This window comes from Chlorocebus sabaeus, chromosome 2 (assembly GCF_047675955.1).
Source record: "Chlorocebus sabaeus isolate Y175 chromosome 2, mChlSab1.0.hap1, whole genome shotgun sequence".
In the NCBI taxonomy this organism is placed as follows: domain Eukaryota; kingdom Metazoa; phylum Chordata; class Mammalia; order Primates; family Cercopithecidae; genus Chlorocebus; species Chlorocebus sabaeus.
In genome coordinates, this window is record NC_132905.1 from 81,815,940 (window position 1) to 81,823,241 (window position 7,302).

General features: G+C 35.0%; 1 pseudogene; it reads left to right on the forward strand.

Moving 5' to 3' along the window:
* The first annotated feature begins 584 nt into the window (after positions 1-584).
* On the forward strand, positions 585-1,084 carry LOC119618437 (peptidyl-prolyl cis-trans isomerase A pseudogene; annotated as a pseudogene).
* The last annotated feature ends 6,218 nt before the right edge of the window (positions 1,085-7,302 follow it).

Sequence of the window (7,302 nt, forward strand, 5' to 3'; positions counted from 1 at the left end):
TTAGAATTTTATTGATGTCCATGCACCGTGTTGCCGAGCATCATCAAGAAACTGTGATGATTGGTGGTAATTTGATAAACATTCAGAACCATTGCATTAATTATGTGCCTTCCAATTACATCTGAAGTTAATGAATGTATGGAGATATTGTGGAGATGAATTCAAAGGACAGCTCAGCCTGAATTTTAAGACCATATTTTGTAATATTCTAATTATAACTTTCCTGCTTATCAGCTGTTAGACAAAATGAGGCTTATCTAAAATATTAAATGTGAATATTGTTCATACAACAATCTGTTTTCTAAAATCTTAGTGATTAATTTGAAACAGCAGTCAATGTAATTTCTGTGTAATATGGTGAATAAAAAAGCTACAAAGCATATTTTAGACTGAATTAACAGCAAACAATCCATGAATATGGTGGCTAGAAAATCTTTAAAAAATAAAGTAAATGACCTTCCTAACTTTGCTTCTGTTTTCTCATATAAAACATAAGTGATGCCCAATTTAACTTTACTTAATTATTGCCAACAAATTAAAAGAATTACTATGGCTTTGCAGATGCCACCACTGCCAGGAGCCCAGTATTTTCAGCCATGGACAACCCCACCATGTTCTTAGACATTGCCGTGGATGGCAAGCCCTTGGGACGTGTCTCCTTTGAGCTGTTTGCAGACAAGATTCCACAGACAGCAGAAAATTTTTGTGCTCTGAGCATTGGAGAGAAAGGATTTGGTTATAAGGGTTCCTGCTTTCACAGAATTATTCCTGGGTTTATGTGTCAGGGTGGTGACTTCACACAGCACAATGGCACTGGTGGCAAGTCCATCTATGGGGAGAAATTTGATGATGAGAACTTCATACTAAAATACACAAGTCCTGGCATCTTGTCCATGGAAAATGTGCTGGATCCAACACAAATGGTTCCCAGTTTTTCATCTGCACTGCCATGACTGAATGGCTGGATGGCATGCATACGGTCTTTGGCAAGGTGAAAGAAGGCATGAGTATTGTGGAAGCCATGGAGTCCGGGAATGGCAAGACCAGCAAGAAGATCACCATTTCTGACTGTGAACAACTCTAATAAGTTTGACTTGTGTTTTATCTTCATCACTAGACCATTCCTTCTGTTGCTCAGGAGAGCACCCCTCCACCTCACTTGCTCGCAATATCCCATCATCTTTGTGCTCTTGCTGCAGTTCCCTTGTGTTCCATGTTTTTCTTGTTCCCTTCCATGCTTAGCTGGATTGTAGAGTTAATTTTATGATTATGAAATAAAAACTAACAACAAAAAAGAATTACTACAAAAAGAATGCATATTCTCGTAGATAAAAATACATAAAAATTACATACCAGTGAAGACCGTCAATATCTTTCCTTTTCTTTACTGATGGGGTTGAGGGAGGAGGGCAGAATCACATTTGGTTGGGCCTATTTAAACTTAATTAGCAGAGGATATTTTGCATAGCCATTACAAAAAACAATTCTCTAGAAAATTGATATATACATGTTTTCAATTTGAGTGAGATATGGTTTGGCTGTGTCCCCACCCAAATCTCATCTTGAATTGTAGCTCCCATAATTCCCATGTGTTGTTGGAGGGACCCAGTAAGAGACAATTGAATCATGAGGGAGGTTTCCTCCGTACTGTTCTCATGGTAGTGAATAAGTCTCATGAGATCGAATGGTTTTATAAGGGGAAACAGTTTCTCTTTGTTCTCATTATCTCTTGCCATGTAAGACATGCCTTTCTCCTTCCACCATGATTGTGAGGCTTCCCCAGCCACATGGAACTGTGAGTGCATTAAACCTTTTTTTCTTTATAAATCACCCAGTCTCGGGTATGTCTTTATCAGCAGCCTGAGAATGGACTTATATAGAGTGATAATGGAAACCTGTGGTAATGTCCATAGTGTTTTGTCTGTAGAACTGAGATGTTGTGCCTCTTCAGACTACTGTGTATCAGGTTGCAAAAACATCTAGTGTAGTTCAGACTCCATGCTCATTGGTAGCCATCTAATCTGTTGTTGTGCCTGTAGTTTTACTACCTCTTGATGTTTCTTTATTCTGTCTAAATCTCTTTCATTAACTGAAATCATATGGTGGGAAGAAAGACTGAAGTCTGTCAACACACCTGGACAGATTTTTGTTACAAACCGTTATCTGCTCAGGGGCTCAACAGACTTTATCCCACACCACTCTGTGTTGTTTAAGCCCATTGAATTCCCCCAAAAATTATTTACTACCCCCTAAAATCATCCACACTTCCCCATCTCTTATTCTCTAAGAAGGAGGCTACATAACAATATATAACAATTTGTTCCCTATTGCATGGTGGGGAAATCACTCTCTAATTTCCAGGCACACCAATACATTTGAATGCCTTTTCTTCTATTAATCTGCCTTTGTGAATTGATTTTTTGCAACAATTCAGAAAGTGAAAGGGAAGTTTACCCTTGGCAGCTACCAGGGAGGGTTGAGGCTTCAGTGAGCTGTGATTGTGCCACTGTACTCCAGCCTGGGAGACAGAGAAAGACCTTTCTCAAAAAACAAACAAACAAACAAAAAAATTAATGTTACTGCTGCTTATGGCAACCACAAACTCATTCTCTGCATCAATTCAATCCCAATTATGTCACATTTAAGTTAGATCCAACAGCCAAAATATGTGATTATTATTTTTTAACTTTGCATCATATCTTTACATAAATACTAATTTATTCATTCTAGGTGGTGAGTGGAACTTCTTCACTTCCGTGCATTATTTTTATGTAGTAATTGTTTTCATAAGGTTTTCCAATTTAATAGGGTGTTGAAATGGTTCTGTGTTTTTTTAAGTGGAAATTCCTTAGTATATCAAATGTTTATATAATACTAGAATTATAGGCACTCTTCTCATCTCTTGGTAGTCTTAGAAAAGCATTGTATTTGCTGCAGAAGACAAGTCCCAGAACTTCCAGAACCATTTGTGATTTTCTTTCACATTAAAAAATATATATATATACACATATATATGTAAATGAATCTGTAAGGGAACCTTTTAGGTAGATTCATTAGTAAATGAATTTGTAAGGGAACCTTTTAGGTAGAACCTTTTAGGTAGACTTGTGTAAAAGGGCTAAGCTTCTACCTGCCACAGAGAGATTGACTATGTCTTGTAGTTCAAGGTTATATTTTCAATCCTGAATCAAAGATATGATGAGTTTGCAGACAGTTGGCTTATGTGGCAAGAAGGTAGCAGAAACCATTGCCTTGGAGACTTAGGTTTATGTAAAAGATTGTAATGTTAAGATAGACTGCAAGATGTTTAAATGAAGGCATTTACCATGTCCATAAAAAGCTACATATTCAGAAATTTTGTGAATAATATATTTGAATGTAGTTCTTTAAAAGCAGTACCTATATTTGTATAATCCAAAAATGTGAACACAATATAACCACTCGGAAATTCTTATTACCCTAATTGCCATTGTGATATAAACATAAATGTTTACAAGCAGTAATGCATGCTTTTTGTTGTTGTATTTGGATTTAAAAAATCAGTTTTTCACCAAACTGATGCTTTTGAAAAGAAAAAAAAAAAACTAAATATTTCGGCTTCAAAGGCTTGGGAAATAGTTTTGATTTCTTTATGGTTGTAATAGTCTCTGCAAGAAAATCTAAATTAAGAGTCGTATTTTAGCACAAAACAACAATTTCACTTTGTAGGACTCAGAGTATTTTTTAAATGCCCAGAACAGAAATTTCAATGACTGTTTTTTTAACCTCAAAATATAGCCCTACGATAATCACTGGGACAAAAGCCTGCAAAATATACAAATATCGTATGTGCAAGTGGGCCAGAATTCCTCAAGTTGCTCAATTGTAGTCTGACATAATGGGTGCAGGGCGCTTTCTCCATAGAGTTATCCCCTGGAGGAAGGCTTATTATTCAGCCCAATGATGAAAGTGTTTGTGTCATCCCCGCCACCAGTGAAAGATGTTGCCCACACAGAGTGGGAGCTTTGAAGTCTTAGTATTTCAGTCCTCAAGTTTCCATGTGTCAGTTCCGAAAACAAAATGTAGAAAAAAGACAGCTGCACAAGAATCTCCAGGAATAGCCTGAGTCAGTGGCAAATGAGCAGGCATTCTGTTGGACATATTGATTTAGTTTGTAGTTTTCCCACTGCTTGTTAAAAACCAGAATGTGCTTAGATACTTCTTCTCTGTACGGCATAATAGGACATTGATCTTTTCATAAAAAGTATTTGTTGGGGAATGTCTGTCCACTTGAGCTTTTACCAGGGACAATTGGTTTCAAATGCAAAGCTTAATAGAGACGCATACATAACTGTATGGAGTGAACATACGAATGAAGGGAAAGAAATGAATAGTAACTTATTCTTACCAAATTTCCAGAGTCACGAAATGAAAATGCAGATCTGAACAAGATGAGCTGGAAACTGCTTGTTGTAATCCCAGCCCTGTTTGATAAGGGAAATGTACTCCTGTCACTTCACTGCTTCTGAAACTTTCACATTAATAATTAGGACTCCTGCTTCTTGGAGCCCCAGGTTATTTGCATTGCTTCAATATGGAATTTATATTAAAAAATATTAATGACTGTGATGGAACAAGAGAAAGGAAAGGAAAACAGCACAGGAAAAAAAGAGAGTAAAAAGGAACTGTCATTTAGTCTATAAATGGAAACAAATGTTTACTAAATGTTGAATGTGTGCACTGTATGTTTGGGGTTATAGTGGGAATGGAGATTGGGTAGGAGTATAAAGATAAGTAAAATATTCCCGGGCCTAGAATAACATAAAAATGTGTTTAAATAAATACTAAAAACTTAAATTGGAAATTTAGATTGTAAAAGAGTATAGAAAATACAACATGGACAGTTACAGTTTACAAGTGTAATCGTAATTAAGGAAGTCATTAAGACATGTAAGCATAAGCTTTACAAGAGGCCAGGTATGTGCAAAAATGCTCAATATCACTAACAATCTCAGAAATGCAAATAAAAACTGCAATAAGGTATCAGCTTATTCCTTTTAAAATGGCATTGATCCAAAAGATATGCAATAATGGATGCTGGTGAGGATGTGGGAAAGACAAGCCCTCAGAGACTGTTGGTGGGAATGTAAATTGTTATGGCCACTATGGTGAACAGTATGGAAGTTCCTCAAAATCTAAAAGCAGAACCACCCTATGATCCAGCAATTTCACCACTGGGCATATATCAAGAAAAAAGGAAACTGGTGTATCAAAGAGACGCCTGCACTTCCATGTTTACTGCAGCACTATTCAAATAACCAAGATATGGAATCAACCGAAGTGTCCATCAACAGACAAAAGGATGAAGAAAATGTAGTACACATCCAGAATGGAATATATTTTTAGCCATACAAAAGAAAATCCTGCCATCTGCAGCAACATTAAAAGAACTGGAAGACATGTTAAGTGAAATACTCCAGGCACAGGAAAACAAATATTGTATGTTCTCACTCATATGTGGCAGCTAAAAGATAAATCAAACTCAGGGACACAGAGAATAAAATGATGGCTACCAGAGGCCGGGAAAGGTACTGGGAAAGGGAGGATAAAGAGTGGTTGGCCAATGGGTACGAAAATAGAGTTAGAAGAAATAAAATATAGTGCTCAGTAGCACAAGAGAATGCCTATAGCTAACAATAATTTATTGTCTATTTCAAAATGGTAAAAATAATAGAATTACAATATTCTAAACACAAAGAAATGATAAGTTCTGGAGATTATAGACATCCCAATTTCCCCAATTTTATCATTACACATTGTGTGCTTGTATCAATAGATCACATGCACTACCTAAATATATACAACTATTTTGTTTTTATGAGAATTAAAAAATTTCTAAAAAGGCTAAGGAAGGAGGACAAGACACTGAATAAAAAATGACAGAGATAAAAGGAAGGAGAGGTTTTTAGGAGATGTAGTATTTCAGGCAGAAGGAACATTGTGAACAAGAACATAGAGGAATAAAATAAGTAGAAATATTTAAGAAATATTTGGCTGGAAAGAAAAATTGGGGAAAGTCAGAGGTTGGGTAGTAATATTACCGTAATATATAAACTCTCTTGGTAATCAAGAGAAAATAGAGTTTCAAAGGAATACTTTTTGACAGATTTGTTGGTCCTTTGCACACCAACCCAAAATAATGTCTTATGATGACTTGGACTATCTTTTTTTTTCTAAATTTTTAAAATAAAAGTTTCCTTGACTCATTATTGTTTGGCAAAAAACCTATTGCAAAGTTCAGAGAAAATCATTGCTTCTGATGAACTGAAAACTATACCTGTATTTGTGCAGCTTTGGTTCTTGATTTTGAATACCAGGAAAAAAAAAGTAGAGTTTCTGCAGGGTCAATGACACTCCCTATTTTTCCATTTTTCACACACACTGAACATCATCCAGTCAAAGCCTCTGGAATTTCTTTCACCTTCTGAGAGACATTACAAGAGAAAGGACATGGTTTTGAACTTTTACTGTAAACTTTTTCAAATTTGTTCTGAAATGAGGCTTAATTTTTGCACAATTAATATTTTTAACCTTAAAGAACTACTGTCTTATTTTGGATAAATATATTCTCTATAAATTTGTATATTTAAGAGGGTAGGTTTAAGAATCCTATTAAAGATTTAGCACTTGTAAAAGTTTGAGCCGAGATATTATACATATCTCAAAGTTACCCAGTGAGTATTTTTAAGATTAGGCAAATCCACACAATTTCAGTTCGCTCTAAGATCCATGTGAGAGAGCTATATTAACTGTACATCCGATGACTAAGTGTTCTAGATATATATTTAGAAATGACATTATTGTAAAATTATATGTGTTTTAAAAACTCTATATGAAGAAAATCTTTTTTTTAGGTCAAATGTGTCATTTAAAAATCTAAAAAAAGAAAAAAAGGGACCCTGTGAGTTTTCACTAAACTAATATCCTTGAAGAATTATGTTAAAATATCTCTTCTGATGGGATACGTTGACTATATATGTCTGTCAGTAGCCAAAATTTTTATCTGTATTAAAAAGAAAAAAGACAAAAAAATTAATATCCATATAAAAGGATGATCTAAATACTGAGTTATTGTACAAAAAAAAAAAGTAAAAAATCTACAGTAGAGATCTTCCTTTTCTTATTTTTAGGGTGTAAACTGAATCCACATAAAATGTGGAAATATGTGCAAGAGATTCAATGTACACATATCTGTATGATTTGGTCAGTCTAGTTTATCATAGCCAGTTTGTATGCTTTTTTGGACAGCAAAACATGTAAATA